Genomic DNA, 14865 nt, shown 5'->3' with positions numbered 1-14865 from the left:
CTGAATGCAATCAGAATCTCACAGCAGTGTGGAAACATTGTAAAACCTTACCAGAAGTGTGGGCGAGGTTTCCGCAGCAAGAGGAAAGCAGAAAAGACATTGCATGCTGCCAGAGCTGAGTGAGCTGCTCTGTGGCACGCAAAAGAGAGCTACAGAGGATCATTGGCTGCTCTATTCATACCCTGGAGGACTTACACTGTTTCTGCAGCCTCCAAAAGAGCCCATAACTGTATTAAGGACACATCCCACTCCAGTCACCACCAGCTTGAACTGCTACTGTCGTGTAGAGCCCTGTCTAGTGTATTTCTGCTGTCTGTGTATCATTGTTTCTGTTGCTTGTCATGTATTTCTAAGCACGTTGCTCTTTGTTTTGTTCCTGTCTTCCTGGTCTCCACCTTTGCGCCTCCTTTGTGTTCCTGCCCCTCGTTAGCTGTCCCAGGTGTTTCTTGTTTGTCTTGTCTTGTTATAGTCCACGTCAGTGGTTCCTGTTTGTGGTTCATGTCCTTGATTAGGAGTCCTGGTCTGTTTAGTTTCTCTGTGGTTAGTGTTCATTGTTTATGTTTCAAGGTCTTGGTATTGTTTTTTGTTAGTTAGTAGTCTTTGTGTTTAGCTCTTTTGTCTGTTCCTTTTGGTTACTATTAAAGTCTTCTGTGATGACCTCCTTCCTGTTCCTCACTACTTGACCTCCCCTACACACCACCTTATGACAGCGACAGTCAAACACTAGTGTAGAGCCATCAGAACAAGGGCTAACCGCCTTAAAAGCAGTTTATCCCACAACTCTTCAAGCCCCGAATGCCTCTTAATAAACAGGGACCTCTGCATTTTTTCTGACAGAAACATAGCTTTATCTGTACGTCTTGTCTTTTGCCTTGGCTTTCTACATTTTGTTTATAAGAGCTATCTTTACAGTTACGCTTATACAGCGCCTTTCTAGACCCCCAAGGACACTTTTACAATCCACACTGCTCAGAACACTCAGTCTGCACACACACTGGCGAGACGACGCAGCCAAACGCTCACAGTGTACTCTCGACCAGGAACAACTGTCCACCTGGAGGACTGCATCGGGCACTAGGTTGCACACAAGACAGAGCACCAATCCATATCTGGACTCACACTCATTCACTCACACACCAGGACAGTTATTAGAGAAGCCAAATCACCTACCCTCCATGTTTTTGGACTGTGGGAGGAAACCTGAGACCCCGGAGGAAACCCACGCGGACACAGGGAGAACACACCATACTCCTCACAATCACCTGGAGGAAACCCACGCAGACACAAGGAGAACACACCACACTCCTCACAGACAGTCACCCGGAGGAAACCCACGCAGACACAAGGAGAACACACCACACTCCTCACAGACAGTCACCCGGAGGAAACCCACGCAGACACAGGGAGAACACACCACACTCCTCACAATCACCTGGAGGAAACCCACGCAGACACAAGGAGAACACACCACACTCCTCACAGACAGTCACCTGGAGGAAACCCACGCAGACACAGAGAGAACATACCACACTCCTCACAGACAGTCACCCGGAGGAAACCCACGCAGACACAGGGAGAACACACCACACTCCTCACAATCACCTGGAGGAAACCCACGCAGACACAAGGAGAACACACCACACTCCTCACAGACAGTCACCCGGAGGAAACCCACGCAGACACAGGGAGAACACACCACACTCCTCACAGACAGTCACCCGGAGGAAACCCACGCGGACACAGGGAGAACACACCACACTCCTCACAATCACCTGGAGGAAACCCATGCAGACACAAGGAGAACACACCACACTCCTCACAGACATTCACCCGGAGGAAACCCACGCAGACACAGAGAGAACACACCACACTCCTCACAGACAGTCACCCGGAGGAAACCCACGCAGACACAGGGAGAACATGGAAACTCCAGATGGGACTTGAGCCCAAGATCCCAGCGCTGGGAGGTGAACGTGCTCACCACTAAGCCACCGTGCCGCCGTTATAAGATATCACGCTATTTACATTTAAACTCTAGTTCCTTACTTACTTCTAGTGTTTATCGTTTAACGTTTAATGCTCTTTTGTACACGTTACAAAGACAATAGAGGAATTCTCTCCTGTTATTCTCGGTTCTGTTCTTTAGGAAATGCAGAAAGTCTCAGGCCGTTACATATGCCGCACAGTGAGAGTGATGATCAGAATATCGAAGTGACATTTCACCGGCAACATCTCTTTTTCCTTTCGTCTTCGTCGTTCATCACCACTCGCCCACGTCCTGTTTTTCCATTCTCCATTTCCACGCTCTTTAAATCAGGGTTTAACAGAAACACCCTTCCGCACCTCACTGATATTTCTTTTTTCTCCACCACCACGATGCTGCTGCTGCTCCCCTCACACTCGAGCACACACACCGCAGGCCTTTCAGCATCAGAAATGTGATCCCCCAGCCCGTGTGATTATGAATATAGGTCATATTTCAGCCTGGTGCTGTCTCACATTGCCCTGGATCTCTCCTTCTTAATTGATTGGATTTTTCAGTGGCTGCCAAGCGGCACTGTGTAAGCGTCCTGAGCCCCCGCACCGTCCTGCTGCTGCCAGATCACACAAGACCTGCTCCACAGCAGCCACAGAGTTTGATAAGAGGTAAAACACACACACACACACCTGATCAATGAGACGAGCTTTCGTTTGGTCCCTTTCCAATCAGAGAAGCCTCTTTTCCTGCAGATTTCAGATTACAGCTTCGTTCACAGTGGAAGGATACACAGAAAATACAACCACAGCAACAGGGGATCATCGTGGAGATGAACGCTTTACGTCCCGTGAGAGAGATCATGACGGATTTAATCATTTCCCAAAGAATCATAATCAGTTCTTAGTGAGGTCAGAGATAAACGCTGAACACACCCAGGCAGTGTATCAGGTTCCTTCAGCTCCAGCGGCTAATACATGTCCTGTCATTCTTCCCTCGGGCCCTGAGTGTATTATAAACAGTGTGTGTGTGTGAGAGACAGTGGGAGAGCGCAGAGGGATATTGAACAGTGTGTGTGTGTGTGTGTGTTGTGCTGGTGTAGAGTGGATCAGACACAGCAGTGCTGCTGGAGTTTTTAAACCCCTCAGTGTCTGGACTGAGAACAGTCCACCGACCAAAAACATCCAGCCAACAGCGTCCTACACTCTAAGCTTTTATGAGGTCCACAATTCCAGAACGTAGTCCACCCGTTGCTCTGCATACTTTGTTTGCACAGATCAGGTGTAAAAGGTGTTTACGTTTTTCGTGAACGTGTTGTTGACAGCTTGTTCTCAGCTCGTGTCCAAGGTCAGCGTGTTCACGCCAGGCTCTGATTGGATATTAATGAAGGAGAACGAGTGCTGAATCAGCAAAGAGCCGTGGCGCTTGCCTACTCTATTAAACATAATGAGATTACAGGGGGCTTTGTCCATATCCGCTCTCTGTAAACACAGTGCCCTGACAGCCCTGCTCTTACAAAGCACCCCACTCTCACTCACCCAGAGCCCGCGCTCCTGGCAGAGTTACAGGAGGCACCGTGTACACCATATGGCCGAAGGGTTGTCGACACCTGCTAACAGACACACACATTTCTTTTAAAGGGGACTCTTATTTAATACGTGACATGGGTATAGTGTGATATTGGGAGAAGGCTGCTGCGTAGCTATTGGCCCCCACAGGTGGGGGTGGGGGGGGGGGGGGGGGGGGCTGTGAGACCTGAAAATCTGGAACGTCCGAGGTTGGTCAGTTAATACATATTCCCACTTCTAGTGAAATCCACACTGCTTCAATCCCTGTGTTGAACAACATCGCACCCTCCACTTCCCCCTCCTCCCTTTTTCTCTCTGATCATTTAAGTCCTGGGGGGGTGCACGGCTCTACGCGCATTCCTCCACGCCACCTCGGACTCCAGGCCAAACCTTCTGAGTTCTCCCCCCTCTCTGACGCTTCTCTGGGCGTGGCCTATCCTAGTAAAGAGTGTGCTGTATTTAAAATAGGAGTAAATTGGTACAAAACTTAGGTCCTAATTGTACTATAGGTATAATACAAATCACACAGAAGGAGTATTTTTAGGTTAAAATTACAGCTTCAGAATCACTGATGCTCCACTGAGCTGTAACGGAGATTAGAGCCTCTGTCGTCCGGGCTCAGCACTATAGAAACTGTACTATGTAACTTCTCTGAGGAAGGGTAGGGTGTTCCTGACCAATGAGGAACTGGGAGAAAGGGGCAAACACCAGGGTTATTGTAATGTTACTGTTATTTGGTGTAGCTGTGTTAGACAAGACACCTTTAATTATACATAATAAAACGTTTAAAGGACAGCAACTTCCTGCACAATCAATAAACCAAATTAAGAAATAATTAAATGTTATCAAGGTGGTGCAGCAGGTAGGTGTCGCAGTCACACAGCACCAGGGACCTGGAGGTTGTGGGTTCGATTCCCGCTCCGGGTGACTGTCTGTGAGGAGTGTGGTGTGTTCTCTCTGTGTCTGCGTGGGTTTCCTCCGGGTGACTGTCTGGGAGGAGTGTGGTGTGTTCTTCCTGTGCCTGCGTGGGTTTCCTCCGGGTGCTCCGGTTTCATCCCACAGTTCAAAAACACATGTTGGTAGGTGGATTGGTGACTCAAAAGTGTTCGTAGGTGTGAGTGAATATGTGTGTGTGTTGCCCTGTGAAGGACTGGCGCCCCCTCCAGGATGTGTTCCCACCTTGCACCCAATGATTCCAGGTAGGCTCTGGACCCACCACGACCCTGAACTGGATAAGGCTTACAGATAATGAATGAATGAATGAATAAATGTTATCACAAGATTAAAAATATAACCAGTCAATATCTTTGAGAATTCAAATCCCAGGACAAAAAGGGGTTTTCTTTACCGTTTCTAATGTGGGAGGGGACTTTACGAAACATGGAAGTCTGGTCTTAGACCAGGGTCTTGGCCCGATCTCTTTTAAACTTTAGCTGGGAACGTGGAGCTGTTACAAGCCAGTGATTTGAGGAATGCGCCGATGGAGGAGGAGTGAAACGGAGCAGATCAGATACAGAGCGAGGTCTTAAAAATAAACAGTAAACAGTTCACTTCAGTTCAGAATCTCACAGGTATCCACTGCAGGGGGGAAGTGATGCTCTCACGTGTCTTCGGGTCAGAAGCAGTGTTTTTGAAGCGGCTGCAGTCGTGACAGACAGAACTGACTGAGGAGTACAGTGAGGTACAATAATCAAGACCTGGAAGATAGATAAACGAATGAACGGCAGTTTCCCAAATATTTAAAGTGCGTTAAATTAATGTGAAATATATGAAGACTTCTGAATAGAGGCCTAAAGCTCAACTGCGGACTCCTGCAAAGAGCATTTACTGAGTTGGACGAACAGATTCCTCCCTGTAAGCCTGTATGTGTGTGTGTGTGTGTGTGTGTGTGTGCAGTCCCCAGCCCCCTCCAGAGTTAGACTTCTAAGGGAATTTCTTCCAGCTTTTCTAAAAAGAGCCTTTATTTATATCGTCAGACTGAAGCACTGCTTGTCATTACGGTGCCCACTGGAGCCTGGGCTCCACCCGGATGCTATTTCCAGTAAAGAGTCCGGAGCCCTGCCCTGCGCTCACTGCTGCTAATGTGTTATTACAGACGGCAATGAGAGACTGCTGCTTCCTCTTCCCCCCCTCAGTCTCTCCCTCTCTCTCTCTTTCTCTCTCTCTCTCCCTCTAATCTTTCTCTTTCAGTTTCACTCTCTTTCAATTCTTCTCCTCCATCTATTACTCCTGTGTGTCTCTCTCTCTCTCCACCTCACCCTCTCTTTCTGATGCCTTTTGTGGTTGTGCCAATGAGTTCCACATGTCAAACACACACACACACAGAGCAAGTGGTGTCTCTACTCTGTTTGCTAACGTGATGGTATTAAAGGCTGTGTGCTAGCGTTACGTTAGCCGTGTCAATGGCATTTCTGTGTGTTTATAAACATGTGATAAATAAAAGACACTTCCAAACTCAGCATTCCTATAGAGGAAGCATGATTAGACCTCATGGCTCCCTTGTTGCCTGCCGCTGTGCCCAGATGAGACAGGTGTTTCTCACTGGGATGGGGCCTACAGTTCATCAGGAGACCTGAGGTAGGTGAGGAGTCTCCGCTGTGCTCAGCCCTGCCCTTATCCTCCACCCCCACCTCAGGGTCCAAACGCCAGTCTCCTCAAGAGTCTGTCCTCCTTCTGGGAAGACTTTGCCCTCGGTGGCACGTCTCTGTGAGGAACTGAAGGCCAGTCAGCCTCAGGGTGATTAGTGAGGTCAGGTTGTGATGGTTTTTCAAATTTCATTCAGACTGTAACTGGGGTTGTGCAGAGGTAGGGGCTGGTACACAGCTCTATACAGTGACTAGCTCTACTCCACCAATCACTGATGAGGAGCTGTGCCCAGACTTTTGACTGACACTGTGCATTCTAAAAGACTTATCACAGTTTGGGTCATTTTATCTCCTACTAGAAAGAGTCTCTGCTCTAAACGTATCTACACTACGTTGTGGTTTTCTGACTCTTCCCTGAGTCAGATTTCTGACGGATATTTCACACGTATGAAGCAGTAAGTACAGTTTTCCCTTTGCCCTGTGTTTAACAGATCGCTGGATGATTCACGCCATGGATTTTACTGCAGAAAGGCGAAGTGGGACATTTAAACAGCTGCTATTTACCCAAATATTGATAGAGAAATGCTTTATGATTTGCTGATACGGAATATGAGCAATCAAGTGAAGTGAGTCACGGACGCTGATGAGCATTTCCTGTAAACGCAGCGAGCCGGGGGTTAGGAACAAACATAAACAAATGTGTACGAGGCTGAGGATGAGGGAGAGAACAACAAAGTCCTGTTATTCATGTTACTCAGAGCCCTAATGTAGTACAGCAGGACTGAGATAAGAGCACTCTCCAGAGAGAGAGAGGAGAGAGAGAGAAAGAGAAGGAGAGAGAAAGAAAGAGAGAGAAAAAAGAAGGCAAGAGAGAGAGAGAGAGAGAGAGAGAAGGCAAGAGTGAGAGAGATGCTATAGTTGATTCTTGGCTATTAGGAACTGTTCCCTGCACAAACACAAACCAAATCATAAAATTTAAGGGTAAAAAAAAGTATAGCACGTGTAAAAATAACAGCTGGTGATGCCGCATCAATACAGAGGCAGTGTGGCAGGGTCCTGGGTCCTGGGTCCTGGGTGGGATCCTGTGTGGGTTTCCTCCCACATTTATAAACAATTAATTGTTATTGTGTGCAGACTCTGAAGAAAAAAAAAAAATTAAATTCTGTACAGATACATTTGTATTCATTAAAAGATAATTGTACCGTTCTGTGCCGACGTCTAGGTACCTGAGATTATTTTTTAAAATAACTTTGCGTAATGTTTTACAAATACTGATACAGTAAATACAAAAACAAATACCTTAAAATAACAGTATTTTTTTTTCTAATACGTAGCCACTGTGTTGTGAGCGAGTGAAGAACACAGTGGGTTTCCCGATGTTTCTTCTGATCGTATGGATTTGTTAAATCTACAGCACCCTTCATTTAACACAATGGAGTGTTTATTATCCGCTGACATTAGGCACGGAACGATCACCTCAAATAACACTGGACTGTCACCAGGAGAGACGTGGAAAAGGTTAAACCAACACACACACACACACACACACACACACACACACACACACTGTGATAATGGGATTTGGTTTTGGTTTAATTAGTGGGTTTGTTTGTTTAATAAATAAACTCTCATATAAACAGCTTTTTATCTTTCCATTGAGAAATGTGAATGTTTTTTATTTTCTAAAACACTAAAAAAAGTGTATGAAATCAACGCCACCCAGTTCCAGTTCTGTTCTCCAGTTACTGAAGAACACCGCGGTGAAAAGGTAAAAAAGTTTGAGACACACACGGCTGCTGCTGTCCTCTGGAGGCGCTAATGAGTGACTGCGGGAGGTCGGTGTTGTGTTAATGCAGCAGTGATTTAATAGTAATTTAACTTCGTCTGTCACTTGAGGCAGTGTCGTGCTGCCCCCTGCTGTTTGAGTTTACGCAGTTCTCACAGCTCGTGGCAGAGGAGGAAGAACCAAATTTAATCACAGCCCTCAGGGGTCACATAATGACCTAATTAAAGTCCACAGCTGGGGTTAGCCATTAAATGATTGAATATGTGTTAAAAATAGACGTAAACATATGCAGATTCTTAACTGCGTAAGACAGCCTTAAACCACTGATGCGATTTAAAACGTCTCACTTCTTCACACACTGTGGAGTTACTGATGATGCTCTAATTATTGAAAGGTAAACACACACTGGCTGTGTATCTCTGGCTTCTCGTTTTTATTGTGGGATTCTTAAGGAAACAGTGAAGTAAATCCATTTCAAACGTCACTTTTCCCGGTTCATTTCTGTTATTAAGTATAACACAAGTCACTGAATCAATACAGTTTCAAACTTCAGTGATATTTGAAGAAGCAGCAATGTAATTTTAATCTATTTTGGGAAATTGAGACCCCACATTTAACCCATTGTGGGCAGTGAAACACACACACACAGGGCAGTGTGCGCACACACTTGGAGGAGTGCAACAGGAGCCTTGCTAAACTGCACTTCAGCCGTGGATGTTGAGGGACCGCAAAAAAGGGACATAACCATTTTCTTTTTCTATTTTGCTGTTGCAGAAAAGTGATCCAGCAACCTTTCAGTCTCAGGCCTGTTTCACTAACGTTCAGACGATGGCTACATCCAGGGCTGGTTAAAGATCTATACCCAGTAAACAATTAGCCGTTGATTCAACGTTGAAATAACGTAATGACTGCCGTCTAAACAACGTTCTCTTAAGGTTGAAAATGAAAGTTGAAAAGACGTCCAAACACAGACATTGAAAAGACGACTATTAGACGTATTTTGGACGTCCATTGACGTTATTAATTGGTCCCGAAATAAATTACTTGTATAAAACGCGTTTTGGACGTCCACTGACGTTATCGATTGGTCACCACTTAACTAACTTATTAAGATGGATTTTGGACGTCCATTGACGTTTAAAATAGGTCTAAAAGTAGTCTGTCCGTCAAGGACATATTTTGAACGTTCAGGGACGTTCCTTGTTTACTGGGTATTTCATGTCAAAAACCAAGAATCAATGCCCAAATTCTCAGCAGGTTTGATATTAATCAGAACAGCTCTGTGCTAACGAACCCATTCCTGCTCAGCACACAGATGTCGTCCTTTAACGTGATTAAAGAGAGAAAGCAGGGGGTGTTTTTAATTCTTAACTTTGTAATTGTTTATTAAAATACGAGCTAATTTTTTGCCTGAATTTTTGTCGCAGTTGGACGTGCTTTTACCTAACTTTATTCTGTTTCTATGTCAAGGGCAGATGTGGTAAAGCTGGAGTCGATCTAAAAACACAACAGACATCCTATAGATGTGCACTTACACTACAGGGACAAACGTTTGTAGAACGTTCTTCTGAAATGTAGGGTATTAATAAGGAGCTCGCTGCCCTTCGCTGCAGTAACACGTTCTGCATTAGATTCTGGAACACTGCTGTGTGTGTTTTATTGCCTCCATCCACAGGACCAGTTAGAGTGAGGTGAGCTACTGATACGTTTCAGCAACATCAGCACAAACCTAATGGAACACACAGTATACTACATCAGCAATAAAGAGAAGATAAATGGAAGCAGTCTGAAGGCAAGGGATGGGAAAGTAATATTGCATTAGTGTTGTTTCTGAATAAATAATAGAACGTGAGGCTGCACAGACCGTGTCCGTATTCAGGGTCTATACAATGTTGAGAGAGTGGACTCTGCTGATGTTATGGAGGTTTGCTGAAGGCTGGTTCATGGTGTGAATGCTCTGGGTAACTTTTGTTGAGTTTTTGACTTGAGTGGTTTCTCTCGGTCAGTTGGACCAGCTGCTGCTTTTCTAAACTAGCAACACGCGGTAGCACTCCCTCTAGTGGCCGTGGGGAGGACACAAGAGCAGAAAACGTTTAGGAAAGAGCGTAATGACTGAGAAAATCTGCTGTAGGGTCTGATCCTCTATTACTCAGCATGTGTTCTGGCTCCGCGCCACTAGAGGGCGCAGGAGACAAGGAATGGCGTCTTTATGAGGGGGAAAAAAAGCAGAAAACGTACAAAGGAATAAAGAAAACACAAATCTTATTATGAAGAATAAGGAAAGGTGGCACAAAATCAATAAAAGCTGCAGTTAATTTTATATTCTTCGTTTTCCTTTTCTCTTCCGGATTTTCTTTGTTGTTATTTATTTATTCTTTTTTCAGTGTTTGCTTTGAATATTTAGAACGTATTTTCTTGGTGATTTTCCCCTTCTTTTCAGACACACTTCTCTGAGACACCAGCCCGGTCACCCCTTTACACAGGTGTGACACTGCGTGCTGTTTGGTATGGGCTTAGGTACAGCACTCTGCACGTGATCCTCGTCAGCCCAATTAACCCAGAGGAGTCTGGGAAATGGAGTTCATTTAGTTACTGACTGTAGTTGTCCTAGAGTGCTGGTTCCTTACGTTGGCAAAAGAATATAAAGCAGAGTTAGTATGAGTGTTTATGGTTCTCTGTAGGGCTAATGTCTTTAGTGAAGTTCCCCTGAAGAACCATTATTATGGTACTAGATTACTAGAACCTTAACTACCAGTATTAATGACCAATATTTAAAACCTTAAAGAAATGCCCTTTTTTCTTCAGTCTTTAATCCTCAGTTATCTTTAAACCCTCTATAAAAGCTGAAGTGGACTGAAGGTTGTGTGTGGTCCTAGAAGGTCCTGGGACAGTGGAACCCCAAACGAGGGGCTGTGTTATTGTTGGAGATTACACTTGTCTCAGTACTGTCCTGTTGTTTAAACACAGCAAATTCTAACCAGGCATTTTCCTCTTCAGACTGCGACGTTAGCACAGCAGCCTCTGACAGCCCCCACCTCTGAATCCAGTCCAGAGTGACCTTGGCCGGACCTTCCAGTGAGAGTCTTCCTCTTTCCCAAAGACTGAGAGGATCCTTTTCTTTGTGAACAATGTGAGTCAGTCCTCTGTCCTTCTGCGACCCTCTCTGAGCTGTGTCTCTCATCAGCTTCTTCCCACAGCAGAAAGGATTCCAGGATCAATAGTGAACAAACAAACAAACAAACAAAAACATCTCAGGGAACAGCACACACATAGACCTTTCTTTCACTGTAACATCATGCTATTCTTATTATTTAGCTTTAATTTCTACATTTCTAAACATCAGGTGAAGGTGAAGACCTTTCTTTACCAGTTAAATACATAAAATAAGGGGAATATTTTGTTTATTTTTGTAAAATACTGCAGTAACAGGGTAAATGATAATGATACTCAATAACGCTGTTCTGTATTTAAGATCTAACCAAGCACAGAAATCATAAGCTGGTAAGATAACGATGGGAATGTTGGGAACATTCATTCATTCATTATCTGTAACCCTTATCCAGTTCAGGGTCGCGGTGGATCCAGAGCCTACCTGGAATCATTGGGCGCAAGGCAGGAACACACCCTGGAGGGGGCGCTAGTCCTTCACAGGGCAACACACACACACTCAGACATGCACTCACACCTACGGACACTTTTTTGAGTCACCAATCAACCTACCAACGTGTGTTTTTGGACTGTGGGTGGAAACTAGAGCACCCGGAGGAAACCCACGCAGACACAGGGAGAACACACCACACTCCTCACAGACAGTCACCTGGAGGAAACCCACACAGACACAGGGAGAACACACCACACTCCTCACAGAGAGTCACCCGGAGGAAACCCATGCAGACACAGGGAGAACACACCACACTCCTCACAGACAGTCACCCGGAGGAAACCCAGGCAAATACAGGGAGAACACACCACACTCCTCACAGACAGTCACCCGGAGGAAACCCACGCAGACACAGGGAGAACACACCACATTCCTCACAGACAGTCACCCGGAGGAAACCCATGCAGACACAGGGAGAACACAGCACACTCCTCACAGACAGTCACCCGGAGGAAACCCATGCAGACACAGGGAGAACACAGCACATTCCTCACAGACAGTCACCCGGAGGAAACCCACGCAGACACAAGGAGAACACAGCACACTCCTCACAGACAGTCACCCGGAGGAAACCCATGCAGACACAGGGAGAACACAGCACACTCCTCACAGACAGTCACCCGGAGGAAACCCACGTGGACACAGGGAGAACACAGCACACTCCTCACAGACAGTCACCCGGAGGAAACCCATGTGGACACAGGGAGAACACACCACACTCCTCACAGACAGTCACTCGGAGGAAACCCACGTGGACACAGGGAGAACACAGCACACTCCTCACAGACAGTCACCCGGAGGAAACCCATGTGGACACAGGGAGAACACACCACACTCCTCACAGACAGTCACTCGGAGGAAACCCACGTGGACACAGGGAGAACACAGCACACTCCTTACAGACAGTCACCCGGAGGAAACCCACGTGGACACAGGGAGAACACAGCACACTCCTCACAGACAGTCACCCGGAGGAAACCCATGTGGACACAGGGAGAACACACCACACTCCTCACAGACAGTCACTCGGAGGAAACCCACGTGGACACAGGGAGAACACAGCACACTCCTCACAGACAGTCACCCGGAGGAAACCCATGTGGACACAGGGAGAACACACCACACTCCTCACAGACAGTCACTCGGAGGAAACCCACGTGGACACAGGGAGAACACAGCACACTCCTCACAGACAGTCACCCGGAGGAAACCCATGTGGACACAGGGAGAACACACCACACTCCTCACAGACAGTCACCCGGAGGAAACCCATGTGGACACAGGGAGAACACACCACACTCCTCACAGTCACCTGGAGCAGGAATTGAACCCACAACCTCCATGTGGGGAACAATGTTTCAGAAATATGTTAAATATGTGTAGAATGTATGAATTGAAATAATACACTGTGCAACTGGTGCAATAAATTATAATTTCATACCCAAGCCATTTACTTTGTAATAAAATATTAAAACATTTCTAAAATGTGTTTATTTAAATGTTTGTGGCCTACTTTGGTCTAAACAGCCCTGTTTACAGCTACAGAGCAGGAGAGAAAATGTGGGAAAGTGTGAACTCTCTTCTTCAACACGAGCAGCAGCTTATGACACCAACCACACGAGTTTCTTTAAAAAATCAGACTTTATTAAAAATATAAATGATCCATTGTTGTAAATATAATAAATGTATATTTCCTGTGGTTTCACAGCAGTATTTACAGTCAACACAGAAATGTTCAGCAGTGTTTCTCTTCACACGCTCAGTCTCAGTGTGTGGCTGTTGTAGTTGTTGGGTTTCGCTGATCCACTGTTTTCATGTGACTTTGGACCCAGGGCAGGTCAGGGTTCACACAGAACCTCTTTCCACTCGCCATGTTTAATCTGAAACAAAATAAAGGAAATATAATAATGAGACAAGTTGGAAAACATGAATGTAGCCTGTGTGTGTGTGTGTGTGTGTGTGTGTGTGTGTGTGTATGTGTGTGTGTACATGTTGGAAAAACACACAAAACCTTGTTTCTCAAAAATCCTAACATTAGTTTGAATGTAGATAGAGAGACAGATGTAGAGTATTATTAAGTGCTATTTTTTACAGGTAAAAGGACACTAACTGCACATATTTATAATAGTTTCTTCAAACATGTGATACTCACACAACAGCTTTTAGGGGGCAGTTGCTGTGGGTCACAGTGTACGATACGATGTGCTTCACAGGAATTTTATTCAGTACGGACAGTTTCCTACAGCAGTCCTGGACACCCACATCTACAGGATCTGAGAAAGGCAAATGAGTTAAAACACTGCAGAAGTGCTTCCAGTGATTTTAATAGAAATATTACCCTACACTTTGTGTTGTTCCTGATTAAAGGCAGCGGCGTCCAGAGATAAACAAGATACTGAACATAACCAATGCCTTTTACAAATGACCTCATCAGGTTTTAACAAAATACAGATCAAATATATCTTTGAGTTTCTGTGTATTTTTAAAGAGTGAGTCATGTTTAAACCAACTATCAGTGCATTGTTTATAACAAAGATTCTAAAGAGTGATGACACTCACCGCTAGAACCCAGCTGCAGAGAACACAGCAGAACCATCAGGAGAACACACAGGTTCCTCATCGCAGCAGAACCTCTAACAGTTGAGACCCAGTCCAAGCTTGAGCCACAGAAACAGGAAACAGTGGTGGAGAAAAATAACTGTTTCAACAAATTTAATGTGGAACTGAGCACCAACGAAACAAATGGAAAAACAACGAGTAATAAATGGAGAATATTTTAAACAGAAACAGCTACAGAGTTAAACACCAGTGAGATTTCTGAAGGAACAGCGCTGAAAACATTCCCATAAATCACTCCTGAAAACCACTCTCTAAAATAACGGAGAACCAGGCCCTGAGTGATTTACAGAGATATTACAGCGGATCAGGCGGAGGTACAAAAGGGGAAAAGGTTGTGACAAAGTTCAAAGACCTTATAAAACAAGCAGAGAACTGCAGAAACTTAGAATAATAAACAAATCTCACGGAGAGACGAAGTGCTCACGGCTCTTTGGGGGCGTTCACACGGGGGCTGTGACCCAGGGAGGTTATGTATGAGCCGTAAAACCGGGAGTGGATCACAAATCAAATTCAGAGATCAAAACACGGACTGGAGTGAGCAGCAGAACCTGAGAGAGTGGAACCCCCCCACCACCACCCACCCACACACACTACACAAACAACTCAGAGTAACACCCACTTTAATGTTTTCTGCTTGTTTCTAGCTCCACGGACAGGAGAACTCTGTAGTT

The sequence above is a fragment of the Hoplias malabaricus genome, chromosome 17, assembly GCF_029633855.1.
Source record: "Hoplias malabaricus isolate fHopMal1 chromosome 17, fHopMal1.hap1, whole genome shotgun sequence".
In the NCBI taxonomy this organism is placed as follows: domain Eukaryota; kingdom Metazoa; phylum Chordata; class Actinopteri; order Characiformes; family Erythrinidae; genus Hoplias; species Hoplias malabaricus.
This window is presented reverse-complemented; position numbering follows the sequence as displayed.